At 39.5% G+C, this 17,476-nt stretch overlaps 1 non-coding gene across 1 annotated transcript; it reads right to left on the bottom strand.

Annotated features, from left to right (window-relative positions):
- Positions 1 to 12,702: 12,702 nt before the first annotated feature.
- On the bottom strand, positions 12,703 to 12,775 carry TRNAA-AGC (transfer RNA alanine (anticodon AGC)). The gene has a single exon. It is a non-coding gene; the product is annotated as a tRNA-Ala (tRNA).
- Between the last annotated feature and the right edge of the window lie 4,701 nt (positions 12,776 to 17,476).

The raw sequence follows: 17,476 nt of genomic DNA on the forward strand, positions 1-17,476 counted from the left end.
AGAATCAATTGTTTCAAATACGAGAGGGGTTCGATGTCTATTGGTGACTATATTCTTGAGATTCTTGGTATTGTCGACACTCTTCTGCGCTCATGCACCGGTCCAGATGAAGATCTTGTGCAGCAACCTTGCGAGGACTTGGTGATCAATATCGGGAATTTGGGACGTCGTGTTACCGTCTGAACCGGGAACATTTGATGATCTGCAAGGATTACTCTTACTCAAGAAGTTCGAATGAGGGCTTCTAATCCGCATCCGCAAATCGATTCTCACTGCGAATGTTGCCGCTCGAAACACATATGGTCAATTTCATAATTCTAGAGCTCCGCAAGAATTTCCGCGTGGTCGTTTGGTAATCGAAGGCCTTGGAATCGCGGTATCTTGGTGGTAGAGGAAACTATAATTCCTCCGGGTTCGGTAACCTCTCTCGATCTCGAAATTTTCGTTAATCCTGTGAATGTTACGCATAATGTTGGTGATGCAAATTCAGCGCAATTGTTTCTCGTCGCTTTCTCCTTCTCCTTCCTTTGTTAATGAGCCGAGAGTTATCGTCAATTGTGTCGTCTTGAGGGACATCTATGTGCTCAATGTCCTCAAAGGTTTAATCATGCTTATGTGGGTAAGATAATGTGTTCATCGATTTTATCTTCTACTGAGAATTTTTCCGAATCTTCCTTTTGGATATTAGACTCTGGCTCTAATTGCCATATTATTGCAGACTTGGCTCATTTTGCTTTTCAAGAACCGTATACAGGGTCTCAAAATGTGGTTGTAGGTAATGGAAATGTCTTACCTATTTCTCATATTGGCATGTTATACGTTCAGCATGGTGATTCTGTTTTCAAGATGTCCGAGGTTCTTTGGTGCCCAACATTAAATATAATCTGCTGTCAGTGTCTAAGTTCTCTCAAGAAAATGGTGTTTATTTTGTCTTCTATCCAAACTGTTTTGTTGTTAAGGAGCAGCAGAGTCATCAGGTTGTGCTACACGGCAAGATTTCTAATGGACTTTATGGGATATCCTTTTCTGTTCATGATGGTGTTCTTGGTTCTACTGCATTTCGTCGTTGTCAAGAGTGTCTTTTCGCTAATAAGAGTGCATTTTCTGCAACTTCAAGAAAAAGCACCAGTGAATTTTCTGCATTTTCTGTTAAGAATGAAGTTTCGATGACAAGAATGTATTTTCTGCTGTTAAGAATGAAGTTTCTGATGACAAGAATGTATTTTCTACTGTTAAGAATGAAGTTTCTGATGACAAGAATGTATTTTCTGCAACTACAAGAAACTGTAACAGTAACTTTTCTGCATTTTCTGTAACTGCAGTAGACTGGCATAGAAGATTAGGTCACCCAACCTCTTCAAGAACTGCTGAAATTCTAAGAACAATTGGTGTTACAAGTTCAGCAGTTTTTCCTTCTTGTAATGCTTGTAAATGCTCTAAAAGTCATCGTTTACCTTTTCATATTTCTGAATCTGTTAGTCGTGGTCCTTTGGATGTTGTTCATAGTGACTTGTGGGGACCAGCCCCTTTTGTAAGTTTTGATGGTTTCCGTTACTATGTCGTGTTTGTTGATCAGTTTACAAAGTATACATGGGTCTATCCTATGAAATACAAATCAGATTTGTTAACTGTTTTTCAAAGATTTAGGATCTTGGTTGAGACTCATTTTCAGACCCAGATATGCTCTCTTCAAACTGATGGTGGGACAGAATTTCAAGGATTGTTCAACTATCTTGCTGATAATGGGATTGCTCATCGGATTTCATGTCCTTATACCCCTTCTCAAAATGGTACAGCTGAACGAAACATAGACATATCATTGAATCCGGTTTGGCATTGCTGTTCCAAGCTCATCTTCCTCAAATTTTCCGGATCGTGGCTTTTCAAACTGCTGTTTATCTTTTAATCGGATTCCTCTTCCGTGTTAAATCACAAAACACCATTAGAAGCTCTCTTTGGGTTCCAACCTGATTATGCATCTTTAAAAGTCTTTGGATGCCTATGTTATCCATGGCTACGGCCTTATGCTTGTACTAAGCTCCATCCTCGCTCCAGGCCTTGTGTTTTTATTGGGTATCCGTCGGCCTACAAAGGTTATATGTGTTATGATCCAGCTACAAACGGAACATTTATTTCAAGGCATGTTGTGTTTGTTGAAGATCAATTCCTTATAGTATGTTGCGAAGTGCCTCTACATCGTGAAAGGGTGGGAGGGAGCACGTTCCTCCTATTACCAGCATCGGAGATCACACACGCACCATCTCCGGTAACGCAATTGGATCGTTAGGATACGTGTGTAAGATCCAATATGGATATTTGTACACAAGATATTACAAAATTAATAAAGCATCCCCAACCCCCGGATGGGCCAGGGGCCGGGGTAGGGGCCATGGGTGAGTTGAGTTGCAATGGGCCTCAGAAGGTAACTCAACTCCAACACATGTTCTGATTTACCTCAAGTGTCATCTAGCTACTAGGCCTAAAGATTGTGTTCCTAGACATGACAATATCACAATCGGTGATTGTGTTGGAAACAAATGATATTACAGCAAGACCATTGAGATGAAGCGCTTCAAAAATCATGATGGTCCAATTGCCTCTCATCATATGACTACTCGGCAGGATGGGTACTGAAACCTAAATACGCCTCAATCTGCCACAGTGAGGATGTTGTCCTACTACGTATTCTCAAGCGCAAAACGAACATTGGCGACAAGCAATGCATGAAGAAATTAATGCCTTGGTTCAAAATGGTACTGGGTTTGACACCATCTTTGCCTACTCAAAATATATGGCGAAGTGGGTTTTGAATTAAACGAAAACCAAATGGTTCAATAGATCGTTATAAAGCTCGGTTAGTTGCAAAGGGTTTCATCAACGCCCGGGATATGATTTTGGTGATACATATAGTCCCGTGTAAAACACACTACAATCCGCATCATCTTCTAGCGATCTCCAATCATTGGCATTCGACAACTGATGTCTCTAATGCTCTCATGGGGATCTAACGAGACGATTTATGGAGCAACCAGCCGGATTTATTGATCCAACTGTTCTACTCAGTGTGTCGTAAAAAGTCTCTCTATGGCCTCAAGCAAGCCCCTCGTGCTTGGTATACTAAACTACTACTCATTGGCTCCCAAGGATTTGTTGGGTCGCGTCGATACTTCCTTATACATTTACAAATGTGGATGTGACAATTTATGTTCTCATCTATGTTGATGACATTTTGGTCAGAGGGAATAGTCTTTCGCTATTTCATCTCTTATAAAATCTTTGGCCACTGTCTTTGCTATTAAAGATCTTGGCGATTTGCACTATTCTTGGTATTGAAGCACCGCACCCCCGAGGGCTGTTACCTCAACACAAATACAACGATCTCGGTTCATACTAAGATGAAAGAAGCTAAATCGTGCCACCCAAGCCGGTGCTATTATCCACACGATGGCACTCTAGAGGATGGAACCGAGTATCGTCACCGTTAGAGCTTGCATTATTTGGCTAATACTAGACCTGATATGCCGTAAGTCATGTCACAATTTATGCATCCCCACGATCACAGGGGGGGCAAGCGGATTCGATCTCGGGTACCACACGGGGTAATTCCTCGACCCTATGACAGAGGGACCGAGCCGAGGCGGGTGTCGATGACGCGCCACGACGGTTGTGTCCGGCCACACTAGTCTCAGGGGACCAAGCAACGACAGGCCCCCCGAGGGAGACGGCAGCGCGAGATGAGGGTTCGCTTATCGAGAGCTGACACTCCGACGGCCCCCGATTTGGGGATAAATGGGGCTACCACAACTGCAAATCCAATTTCATGCCGACAAAGCATGTTGAAAGACTTATTGTTCGAGATCTGGGCCACACGACAATTCGGGCTTCTTCCATGATGGCAGACACACAAGGGTTGCCTCGCCACGCTACGCCGGGACAAGCACGATCATAGAGCCGTGCGCGAGGGGGCGGACGGATATACCGGGGGGGTTAGGTATACGGTTAGTATATGGTTAGTCATATATCTTTTGTAATCTACTATAAATAACCCTTGTACTTTACATTTAGACTATTGAAATACATGAAAGTTTGTTACTCACCTCTTCTCCCTTCGACATTTCTGAACTCTCAATGAAGATGATTCTAATCTCTATAGGAAAATTCTATCAGAAACCCTGAAATGTAATGAAATGTGAAGGGAGTTAAGAGTGTACTTATAGGTTCTACGAGCCACAGACTTAAGAACCAAATTACGCCCACGTGTAAAACGACTTCTTTACGCCGCAACGTCGAAAAATCTTGAATTTAATGCGCAGGATCATCAAGCCGAAATTTCGATCGTACGATCCAAAATTACGACCGAAATTCTGATCCCACCGCTCAAAGTGAATGGCTTGATGGTCCTGCGCATTTATTGTCCAGGACCGAAGCAACGTCCCAGAAAAGTCTTCCTGTGCCTTTCCATTAAATAATTTTTTATTCCACAAAGCGTCCTGTTTCATGCTTCCTTACAAAAATAAATTACTAAAAAAAGAAAAGGCCTCATGTTTTATAATATTTTCAAAAACAAAAGTAATCAATCCAAAAAGATTTTTGATTGCAATTAGATGTCATTCCATATGACGTCATAGAAATAATAGTTCATATGATCAAGGTTTAAAGTATTGGGTTACTAAAGCGGTTAAAGGCCCAACTTCCCTAAGGGAGGTCTTGGGTTTGCACCCGTTCGGCGGCATTAATTATATATATATAAAATCTCCCTTGAGGACGTAATCGTGGTGTGCATAAGCTGGCCCAGATGAACCTCATCAAAAAAAAAAAACAAAGTATTAGTATCGAGTATCGTCCTCGGTCAGGTATTGACTAGTGCAATATGTTGCCCCACATAAGACCAATCCGGATCAGCAGCCGTTGGGGACTGCTCTCCACGGCAAGGGTCGATGATGATTTCTTTTTATGTTTTATTATTTTTAATCTGTGGGCCCCACATATTTTGTAGTGGTAGAGCCATTGGAGAGTATAAAGTGCTCCGCTGACAGAGTGATGATCGTGACAAACGACAGAGTGCTAATCCAGGGACGTCCCATTATTTTGAATTTTACAAACATGTTTGAAAAATTGTTGTCATTGGCCTCATGGCTGACGAGTTGAATTCGTGCATAAGGTTTCATGGTTTATATTCCAAAAATATGATAAATAATGACTTCCATCTTAGGACCATTCATGAGACCATGAACCCATCTAGGTTCATTTCTAGTTAAATAACACACGACTAGGACACTTCGGTTCAAAATAGAAACTTTACCTAAAAAGTATTATTTTAATTAAACCAACCAACATAAGTTTTTTAAAATTTTATTTTTAATTAAAATAATACCTTTCAGATAAATTTCCAGATCAAGAAAAAATGTTATTCTAATTAGTCTAATCAATACTTTTATCCCCAAAAAAATGTTATTCTAATTGAAAATATTATTATATTAGTTTATGTTACGTGGAAAAACGGCCAAAGGGTTTTAAAGGGAAAGTCAAAATATTATTCTAATCAAAACTTTCACCAATGAAAGCATTATTCTATCTAAAAGATATTATATTAACTTCTGTTAATTTTTTTAATAAAAATCATTAGCAGAAAAGGAAATGGGAATCTCCCTAACGTCATAGTGTCATTAGGATTACCTAGGTACAAACATTTGACCTTCGACCAAAAAAAAAAAAAAAACATTTGTCGTTGGTTGGTTGGTCCTACTACAATATATTTATGAAATAGGATCAAACTTAATACCAGTCATGTTCGTAAAAATAAAGAGCAAATTCAAGGGGCCAAATTTGCTCCAACAACAACAATGTCAAGGATATCCTTACAATTATTCTAAGCTTCCTCTAGGGTGTCAACGGTGCGGTTTGACGCGGTTTCGGACTGAAAAACACTAGCCCAAATACGGCCCATTAGCAAAATGACGGTTTAGGACCGGTTTCGATTTGGTGCGGTTTGGGTTCGGGCTAACTAACGGTTTAAACTAACGGTTTAGATTTGAGTTGACTAACGGTTTATGGTGTGTAAAAAAAATAACAAGAAGAAACAATTGAGCATCCTACAACAAAAGCGAAAATTATATGGAAAGCAAAGTTGCTATTGGTCAATTTTTATTATAAAAAAACTCACACATTCTATAGAAATCAAGAACTTAAATATTAAATAGTAAAGTGACTATTTGATATTTGAATTCATGCTTAATTTTTTAATTGTTTATACCAACTACCTAATGGTAATATAATGATGCAAATACTATTTAATGTAAAATTACAAACGGGTTGTATAACGGGTTGCGGTTCGGTTTTGGGTTGGTGCGGGCTCTACAACCCTCAGCCCAATTACGGCCCATTAAGGTTTGGTTCGGGCTATAAAGGGCCGGTGCGGTTCGGTTTTAACGGTTCGGACTATAAATTGACACCCCTAGCTTCCTCAAAAACAAGATTCTTATCAACCCCTACTTTCCATCTGATCATTGGACAATCAAAAACAGCTTCCATGTAAGTGCTAAATGTTTTGGTGTCCGTAGCGTAGTACACACACCCTCCTTTCGCAGCTACCATTATACACTTCTATTCCCCAATCTTTCACTTTTTTGTCTTGCAACAATCATAATGTCACTTTTAATTGAATCCCTAGAAAACCAGAATTTGTTTCCTGTATTTCATCTTAACAACAATCTTCTTGGTAGAATCCTCCTTGTGGAGGAGAGCCAAATTGTGAGTTTGGGCATCCCTTAAACCCAACCCTGCCCAAGAACACCGATTTAAAAAGCTGTTTTTTCGTGATTATGGAAGCTTTCTTAGATTGGGGTGTGCTTCCATTCCAAAAATTAAACCCTATTTTGCTCCCGACCTCTATAGCCAACCATGTCTTATTTACTTAATATTATATTTGTGGAGGCTACTGTGGACAGTTAGGAGTCAGAAAACATGTGTTGGAAGGTGAAGAACGAGTGTTTCATAAGGAAGCTTCAATCAATGATCATTTTAGCAAGTCAATCGAAGGTAAGATGATCTCACACTCTCCCTACCTATTTCTTCCCTTTGAATTGTGTGAAACCTTACTCCATACTTCTATGGGTGGTTGATTGTGATGGTTACAGTATTTTCATCAATGATCTTGATTGGATCATATCTGAAAACGGATCCTTGCATCCGAATAAAGGATTGATCTGATTGAAGAAGATGATGTGGTTACTGAATCATTAAATTTCTAGGGTTTTGGTTTGTGCTTGTGTTGTAGGCACTTTATAGACAAAATTTGGATTTAGATCATCCTAAAATCGGTTTAAAATTGAAATATCGAAAGTCGGAATTTCGGACTTAAGTTATTGTCTGTATTAGGGGTGGTCGCTCAAGGCGGTTGATTGGCCCAACCAACCGCCATAAGCGACCGGCTGGGTCATAGTAGCCTAGTCAGGTTGGTTGTTGTTCTATTTGACTTTTGTTCTTAGTATGACTTTATAACCCTATGTTAGGTGATTTTTTAATCTCTTTGGAATTGTTGTGGGTGAGTTTTAACTACACTTTAGTAATCTTTAACACTTTTATAGGTAAGGATACGTTCTTGCATATATGTATTGACATGATCTATGATGAATTCTTGTAACACTTAATGCATTTGTATTAACTTGCTTTAATATTATGTTCATTGATTAGATATATTTCAATTGTTATTTGATGTTGAATGCTTAGTTATATGATGGTGGTTGATGATATGATGTAACTATGATTGAGGGTATCCTTATTAGGAATCTATTGCTTAAGATATCAAAGGTTGTGGTATGGGACATTGCTTACTGATGCTCCCAGCACTATCATAATTGCTGGATGACATATCTAGGAAGTCTAGATTGCATGGCTAGGTACTCATACATGTTACTACCCTTTTGATAGGGGTATTGAAGCCGAATGACCGGTGATGACGGTGATGTGACTCTATCTCATCCTACAGCGGTAGCCAATCCGTGCAGAGGTTTAATGGTCCATTGTTAATCATGCATTGGCCGGGTTGCATATGTTAGGGTTGGGCTCATGGGTGTCCAAGGAGCGGCAGGAAGTCGTGAGAGGAAATGAGAGCATCTGCCTAAACAATATGTGGATAACCATAAGGTTAGGGAATGGAGTCCAACAGAGTTAGTCAGTCCGTGAGGATTTTCATCCCTAGGTAGAGAAGGATACTGAACTGAGTTGGTTGGTGCCATAGGGGAAGTATCTGGACTACATGTAGTATATCGTTATATGACCTTGCATTGGATTAAAATCCCGACATGTGCAATACTCATGCCAATGGTTGTGGTGAGAGAGTGTAGACCTAAACCCCAAACATGGTTGATTGACAATGAGTGAATCCCTTGCCCAATATCCCATTAGAGGTAATCAGTCAATGAGGGATCAGAGTTATTAGACCTACTCAGAAGAGAGCTGGTATTATATTTTAAAGCATGTCTACCGTATTAGAGACTTGAATAGTTAGATTTTAACTACATCCATACACTTTTGCATATCATCCTTTATATACATTGTTATTCATGGTACGATGTTGATATATATGTGAAATGTATTTCTAACTGGGTCCATCAGAACTCATTTCCTTTTGTGATTATTTGTTAAACTAAACAAATGAGAATCCTGAATCGGGAGAATTTTTTTATGACTAGGAGAACCCTAGTGAAGAAGCTATGGAGGCACCAATGAGAAGTGAGATGTATATCACGAAGCCACTTGCGGATGCTTGGAGTGTGCTTATAACACCCATTGATGGCAGGAGGAGGCAGATAGTGCGTCATTTTGAGAAGTCAGTGGAGGAGGGTTGGATGACTCCCTTCATTGCAGAGTTACAGGAAAAGACCATCGCTTATGAGAGAACACAAAGAAACAATCAGACTTAAATTAATTTTTGCTTCCGCTGAACTTCATAAATTTTGGGACATAATTACTTTATTCATTTTTCTTTGATTCATTCCTTTTGAGTACTTGACTCATATAAGTTATTTTATTTAGTTATTTGGATTTTTTTGCTCTTGATTATTATTGTGTGCATTTATTATCATTGATAGGTAAACCGTGGATCTTGTGACTGTGGATCACACCCACTGGTTGTCGAGTAGGACCAATACCGGCGGATGGGGTTTGACACTTAAACTTGTTAGCAACAATCCTAGTAATTAATGACTTTATAGTTCACATTGTACAAACTGACAGAGGAGGCATCTAGATCTTTAGGGGTCAAGCTAATTAAGGTGTGATCAACATTGAACAGAAAAACAAAATTCAAGATAAAGTTTACCATGTCTTGACTAATAATATCCCAAAATCATTGATAAAAAATAGTCTAATACCCACATACTAGGGGCTTTATAAGGTCTTAGGGAGAAAACAACATCTTTGATTTCCTTAAAGGAAGGGGATGAGAGATTCTAGTTCTATCTTCCTCTAAATGCAAGGCTCGAACACACATTCAACCATGTTAGGCTCAAGAGGGCTAGACGAAGAGAAAAGAGACTTAAAAAAACCCACAAACTCTAGAGCAATATCTCTAAGATTAGAGAGTCTTTTCCCATTAACTTTGATGATAAGTTTGATTATATTTTTATGGTGATGAATTTTTGAAATGGAGTGATAATATTTGGTATTAGGATCCCCATTGTTAATGAAGTCACATCTAGCTTTTGGAACTAGAACACTGCTCCACTTCAAGAATCCACTTCTTAAAATTACAGATAAGCTGGCTAACTTAGAAGGAAGGGAAGGGTTGTTCAATTGGAGCCCAGAGGAGGAGAGATAGGAGGCACAGTCAGGGTGAGATGCCTAAGCATCATGGTAATGAAAAAGTTTGTGGATATTGAGATAAGAGTTTGGGATGGACAGTGGCAATGGGTTATAATCTAATCTATCAAGGGAAGTTTTCTAGATGTAGAATTGGGAAAAGTTTTTAACCAATTGTTAGAAGCAAGAATGCAATCTAGCTTTTTCCTAATTCAAAACCTCCATTTTTGCTTATTAGACCAAGTAATGACTGACTCAGGATAAGATGTTTCAAGAAGGGGCCATATCAAAACAAAGATTTTTGAAAGTGGAAGCAGATTTTGAAAGGAAAAATTGAAGCACCTCCTCTTCTTTCTGAAGGCCATACTTCATTGAAATTGCCCAAAAGCAGAAAAGGCTCATTTAAGTCCACAACTGAAGTTAAGGGCTTGTTTGGTTACATGAAATCTCTGGATTCACAAATGGGAGATTTATACTCGTTCGGTTGTGTGAATTCCTGGATTCATGAAATCTAAGGATTCACCTTTTTACAAAAAAAAAAGTGAATATGTGGATTTATGGGTATAAAGTGAAATCTAGAGATTTTATCCCTAATATGAAAGCGCTAAGCATTTGAACGATGACTCCATAGATTTTTTTCAGGATGAATCTACATATTTCATTCCAAATATTTAAGCTAACAAAATAGTTAATTTTAGGGTAAATATCACTTACCTCCCCTCTTAGCTGAACAAATAGCACTTAGACCCCCTCTTAGTTGGATAATGTCACTTACTTCCCCTCTTACCTAGCAAATATATCAAACATCTCATTTCTGTTAACTTTCTCGGTTAAATTTAACTTTTACTGTTAAATATTTTCTAAAACCCCAAACTACCTTTGGCTGAAAACATTTTTTAGTTTAAACCCTTAATCACCCTAGCCTAGCAGTTAAAATACTAAATTATCCTCAATTAAAATAATTGTTAAAAACCAAAATGCCAGAGTTAAAACCCAAATTATCTTTAATTATTAAAACCCCAACGTACATTTTTATTTTATTTTATCAAACAACTAAAAAAACACGTACTACTTGATATCAAAATGCAATTTAAATTGAGATATCTTGGTTGAAGAAGATGAAGCATCGATTCTCTCTGTTCTTTTTCTTTTTAAAGTTTAAATTAAAGAATTGAAGTTAATTAAGAGTGTTTTGGGACTTAAGGAAACATCAATTGAAGGTGATTTAGGGTTTATACTAAAAATATGTTTTTAGCCAAGGGTAAAATTAAACCTAGAAAGTTAATAGAGATGAGGTGTTTGATTGCTAGATAAGAGAGGAGGTAAATAACATTATTCAACTAAGAGGGGGTCTAAGTGTCATTTGTTCAGCTAAGAGGGGAGGTAAGTGATATTTACCCTTAATTTTATGAACTATGATTCTATAAATTTGAAATCTATAAATTTAAAATCTCTAGATTTTTTAAATCTCCAGACTCAAGTAACCAAACCACCCCTAAGCTCATTCCAGACTAACTTCTTGGCCTTGGATTGACCAATGAGTGCTAGAGTTATTGGCCATTCTCCCAATTAATCTTTCTTCCCGGATGAATATGGATTTCAATAATAGTGATTAGATGGAGTTGGATTTTTCTTCTCATAAGATAGGGAGATTAACAATTACTGCTTTGATTTGTTTTATAACTCTTCATATGGGAAACCTATGCTATGCTGGATTTTCTCTGTTATCATCATCACTTGCTACATGGTGTGGCATGTACGTAATGAAGTTCTGTTTAGAAAGGCTAACCCAAATCTAGAACAAGTGATGAAAAGCATTTATTCTTGGTGTCAAAATTTAAAAATTCAACCACCTGGGAACTCAAGTCATTCCCATCCAAATGTAACTAATGTCACTCATGTTGAGCATAGTAGGATAATATTCTCACATATGCAAAACTTAGTACCTATGCATCTCACAATGTTATTTTGTGCAGGTACAACGCAACAATCATCAAAGGAAGTAGGATGATGTTGGGGGATCATTCAATCAGGAAAAATCATATATTGTCGCAGTGGCAAACAGGCCGGCAGTTCACTAATATCATCTATAGCTAAAGGATTAGCATCAGGGCTGCAATTGGCACTAAATCACAAGCTCCAAATTGATTTAATAGCAACCAATTGGAAATGCATTAATCAATATTTGCCAAGACCGACTACTCCTTGGCCGATAGAGATAATCCATGATCTGCTATTCTTAGCTACCAAGATACAAGCAATTCCAATTGTTACATCTGACGAACAGGAATTTCTACTGAAGGCTAAACTTTTAGTGGAAGCGGCATTACAGGAACAACAATCATGTGAATGGAACCATATAACAAATAGTTTGTAATAAGCTTTATTTGTTTGTATCAACAAAAAAAAAAAGAAGAAAAGATAGGGAGATTAACACGCTATTGGTTTCGTACCCTTGAAGTTTTTCTTTTCTTTTCTTTGGTTCTAAATGAAGATTTGACACTATGGAAATTGAATCCGGATCATCTCCCCGTCGGAGAGTGCTCCCCCATGGCTTCCTGACCACAAAAAACCAGTGGGTCCCACTGGTGAAAAAAAAGTTTTTTTAAATTTTTTTCCAAAACGTGTTTTTCACCGTGGGCCCCATGATCTTTGTGGTCACGAAGCGTCCCGTCAAAGTCGCTGATCCGGACTCATGGGAATCATTCATGACTGAGCCCATGTGCTTTGAAGGAGGATCTGATTAAAAGATGTTGATAGTTTAAAAGTTCAGGAAGTGTTCTCAGCCCAAGTTTTTAAAAGTAACATAGTGTTAGAACCCATCCATCCCCAGTGGGCTTGGGCCTTGGATATCTTCCAATTAGCTTTTGGTAGTTGTATAAACAAAAAAACATTTGGTCGTGGAGATGCGGGGTATCGATCCCCGTACCTCTCGCATGCTAAACGAGCGCTCTACCATCTGAGCTACATCCCCAATGATATAATAATTTTAAATAATGTAAATACATATAGCAATATGACCGCTGCAAACCAGCAGAAAAATGAAACTAAAAATAACAAATAGGACATGAATTCATATTCATAGGTATTATCCATGAATAGTTAAAATTTATATTCAATCTATATCTATAGTTATTTAGGAATACCAATATTAGAAAAATTACCATTCGAATGATGTCTAACAGGCAACTAAAATAAATCAAGAAGATATTAATGATCTCACTCTGGTCCGGATCCCGGTACCAATCAATTCCTTATTCCTATCGCTTGTTGCATTCTTTCCCCCTTCTCTCGATCTTGGGTGACGCTGATAAGATCAATGCTCCTGCCACCGAGCTACATAATATGACAACTCCATGGCCCTTTTCGGTTGTCGGAATGTGTACGAGATACCATAAGGGCCACCCCTCCAATCAATTGATGAAGTAATGATTGGCGGATAATAATGTGATTATCCTAATCCAAATTTGATCCGATTGTAACATTAATAGAACATAGTTTAGTTAAATTAGATTGGTTCCAAATTCATCAAAACACAGAGACTCCAAAATGCAATTAATTTTGAAGGATGGGCCTTCTACGGTGGATGGACTTAATGTGATGGAAGGACAGCCCAATATTTTGGCCAATGAAGTTTTATCGAGTATCTCTTCTCAAGACTCAAGCCTAAATGTAATGGATCAAACCTTAAGTAACCCAGCCCTTGGTGAACCTTCAGACCTTCAACCTCTTACCAACAACCATTCAGGTTCAATTTCTAGTTCTGGTTCAGCCTTTGGTGTTTCTGCAACTAAACATAATTTAATTCCTGCTATCTCTGAGGTTGAGAGCTTGGTTTCCCAATGTCAGATGAGTGGAAATCATTCTTTGGCAATTCATAATAAATCCCCAAACATGGATTCTGCACTAATAGTAGAAATTGCCTTAGCCAAAGCCAACCTGATTATTATTGATGTCTTCCTCAGTCATTATTGAGGAATCTAGATCCAACTTTAGGTAATCCAAATCTCAAAATGGAAGGATGAGCTAGGCGGCCGGTGGGCAAAGAAAGGGGGTGAGCGTTCTTCGAAATGGCGAGACGTTCTTCTTTCGTTTCGAAGCGTTTTGCCAAGAGAGCGAGGGCGCCCTTCTGAGGTGGGGGCATTTCCTTTCAACTGAAAACTGCCTCTTCCTGTTGTGGGGGCGTTGCATGAAACCAAACGTCCCCCGCCTGATCCAATTATTAAGAGGAAAATATTTTCCACTATTGGTCTCATTTCTAAATTCAAAAAGATGAAACTAGAAACCTGTGACTCCGCCCTCTTTTCCAGCTATTACTTTCCCATCTCCATCTAACCGTATGAAAGTTAGGGCTAGAAATGCCCATGTGTAGAATTCAGGTTCCCATTTATCTTCAGCTTTTGTTCCTTTGAACATGCCTTCTTTGGATAACCTTCATAGGGTGTGGTCGGCTGCCCTTGATCAGCCACCCTCGGGCGCCATGAGACTTATTTGCTAGAATAGTTAGGGTGTGGTCAACCCTTGACTAGAAACTACTTGCATCATATCGGGTGTGCAAGGCTTCTAGACCAAACTTGGTTCTACTTATGGAGACAAAACAATCGGATAGGGCCATGAATAAATTTGCAAGTTCATTGGGGTTTGCGAATAGCCATCATATCAGTCCTATTGGTAGGTCTGGGGGCATTTCTATCATGTGGGATGGTATGGTTTCAATAACTTTTTATTCTTCTTTTAAGAATTTGTTTGATATGTTTATTTCTATAAACGATGTAAGTCTTGATTTTCGGTTAACCTTGGTCTATGGTGCTCCTCATCAAGTAGAAAATAGACCTAGGCTTTGGATTGAACTTAAACAACTGGGTAATTCTATAGATTCCCCTTGGCTAGTGCTAAGAGATTTCAATGAAATTCTTAGTTAGGAGGATAAGTGGGGTGGTCCCCACGACCCCAAATCCAAATTGACTCCTTTCGGGAGGCTATTTCCCATTGTGGTTTATGTGAACTATTTTGTTCTGGACCTAAATATTTGTGGTCAAACAAAATAAAGGGGTATGCTTTGGTTAAGGACAACATAGATAAGGTCTTTACTAATCCATCCATGCTCACCACTTTTGGTGAGTTGCATGCGCATAAATTGGCAATGGTAGGATCGGATCATACCCCTTTAGAAGTCACAATTCAAAAAACAATTAGAAGGCCAATTGATTAAACTATGAAACAAAATGCGAGGCTCACCCAGTTCTTAATATTCAACAAGGATGGAAAACATCCATACATGGTTCTCCAACCTACTTGCTCCAACATAAAATATACAATTGCACTGCAATGCTTAAACGGTGGAGTAAAACAAATATTCAAGTAGTTGTCTATGAGATAGCTGAAACTCATAGAGCCTTAGAGGATTTGCAACAACTACCCCCTTCATCATCTTTGGAAGGTCATGAGAAAATTCTCACCATCAAATTAGCTACTCTGATGAGGGAGGAGGAGTTGTATTGGCATCAAAGATCTAGAATCCAGTGGTTGCAGGTTGGTGATAAAAACATCACCTTCTTTCATGCGGCTACAAGTTAGCATCGACATAAAAATGCTATCCACAAACTAAAATCTCAGTCGGGGCAATGGTTAACTGATCACCACTCAATTGTTGGGGAAATTATAACTTACTTTTCCTCCCTGTTCACTTCAACCCAACCACCATCTCCTCATCCTTTCTTAAACTCAGTTCAACCTTGTATTCTTATTGAGATAATGAGGCCTTGTGTCAACCTCTCTCAAGAGAGGATATTCGAAAGGCTCTTTTCCAAATGAAGGGCAATAAATCTCCTAGGGTCGATGGTCTTCCTACTAGGTTTTATCAGGAAAATTGGGACATTTTGGGGGGGGACGATTTAGTTGCTGACATTCAACATTTCTTCACTGGTGCATACCTTTTAAAAAGTCTTAAGCAAAACAATTATCACCTTGATCCTGAAGCAGAAAAATCCTCAAGAGGTGAGTCATCTTTGTCCCATTAGCTCTGTGCATGGTGCCTTACAAGTTAATAGCAAAGTGTCTTGCTAATAAACTTAAACCCATGTTATATTACATTGATAGTGAAACCCATAGTGCTTTTATTATAGGTATATCAATATCTGATAATATCTACATAGCATGAGTGCCTCCACTACAAAAAAAAAAGAGCAAAACACCGACACCCCAAAAGAAGGCGACACCACAGAAAAACACAAACACCCCACATAAACACACAGCCACGGAGAAAACCAAACCCACGCACAACAAAAATGCCCTACCTACTACCCCCCAACGAACCCCGCCAACCAAGGAGCAGCAGCCGGAGAGGAAGCAGCGGCGAAGCAGAGAGCCGCAGAGAGCGAGGGAGGCGCGCAACCGCGCACCGCGACAAAACCCGAGCAACACACACACCAGAAGAAGAGACGAAAGGACAACAGCACACCAGAAGAAGGGAAGACAAAGGGACCGGACCAAGGACTGCCAGCGCACCAACCCCCAGACGCCCACACACCACACACAACAAAGGGATAGAGAACAGCCGCCGCCACGGCGCCGGAGAGAGAGGGGGGCGCAACCGGAGGCAGGAAAGGCAAAAGGATGGCGGCTCCAATAGTCCACCCCACCCACCTCACCCAAGGCGAGACCGCGAGGAGAGAGGGGGAGACAAAGAAGAGAGGCTGGAGACACGGGACCAAAAGGCACGGCCAGAGACAAACCAGAAAAGGGGCCAGGCCAGAACACCCCGACCCAGGAAGGGAGCACGGCAGGGAAAACCGAAGGGAGATGGATAAAGGGCAAACCACGCGGCAGAAGGAAAGGCAAGCCCACAGGACAACAAGAACGGGAGAAAAAAGCGAAAGGACCAAGAGACGAAGACCAAGCCAGGCGATGAAGGGGAAGACGAGGAGAGGCCGGGGGCAGGGAGGCGGGCAGCCACCCCACACGACGACCCCCGCGCGCGCCCCCCGGCGCAAGCACCACAGGGGAAGCAGAGGAGACCGATTGAGGGAGAGAAAGAAGGGAAGGGCAGGAGAAAGAAAAGAAAGGGAAAGAACAACGAAGGACAGAGTAAGAAGGGGGTTGGTTAAACAAAGGGGGGGTGAAAGCATTTGGGGTGTCAGTGAATTTGCCAAAAAAATTAAAAAAAAAAAAAAAAAAAAAGAGTTTATATATGACACTCAAACTGGATTTATGTAAGGCATATGATAAAATGGAATGGACTTTTGTCAAAGATACCCTTAGCGTTTTGGGTTTTGACCACTGGTGGATTCAATGGATTCTACAATGTATTACAACTATAGAATACCAAGTGAAGATTAATGGTCAACTACATGGGCATATAATTCCCGCCAAGGGTTTAAGATATAGGGTTTTGGGTCCTTTGAGTCCTTACATTTTCATTCTGTGTCATGAGATTTTGTCTAGAACATTATCATATGTGGTAGGCATTCCAAGACTTCCATGGATTAAAATTGATCTATGTTGGATACTAGATAGATTTATTTCCCTCTATGGGGAGCTTTTGTTCCTAAGAGACAATCTTTGACAATACTCACTACTACCCATGAGATTTTTCACTACTTTAATCACAAGAAGGGAATTTTAGAATATCTGGCTATTAAATTGACCTTTCTAAAGCCTATGATGGGCTTAAGTG

The sequence above is a fragment of the Hakea prostrata genome, chromosome 10 (assembly GCF_041222555.1).
Source record: "Hakea prostrata isolate BN-2017 chromosome 10, UWA_Hpros_2, whole genome shotgun sequence".
NCBI classification, from domain to species: Eukaryota; Viridiplantae; Streptophyta; class Magnoliopsida; order Proteales; family Proteaceae; genus Hakea; species Hakea prostrata.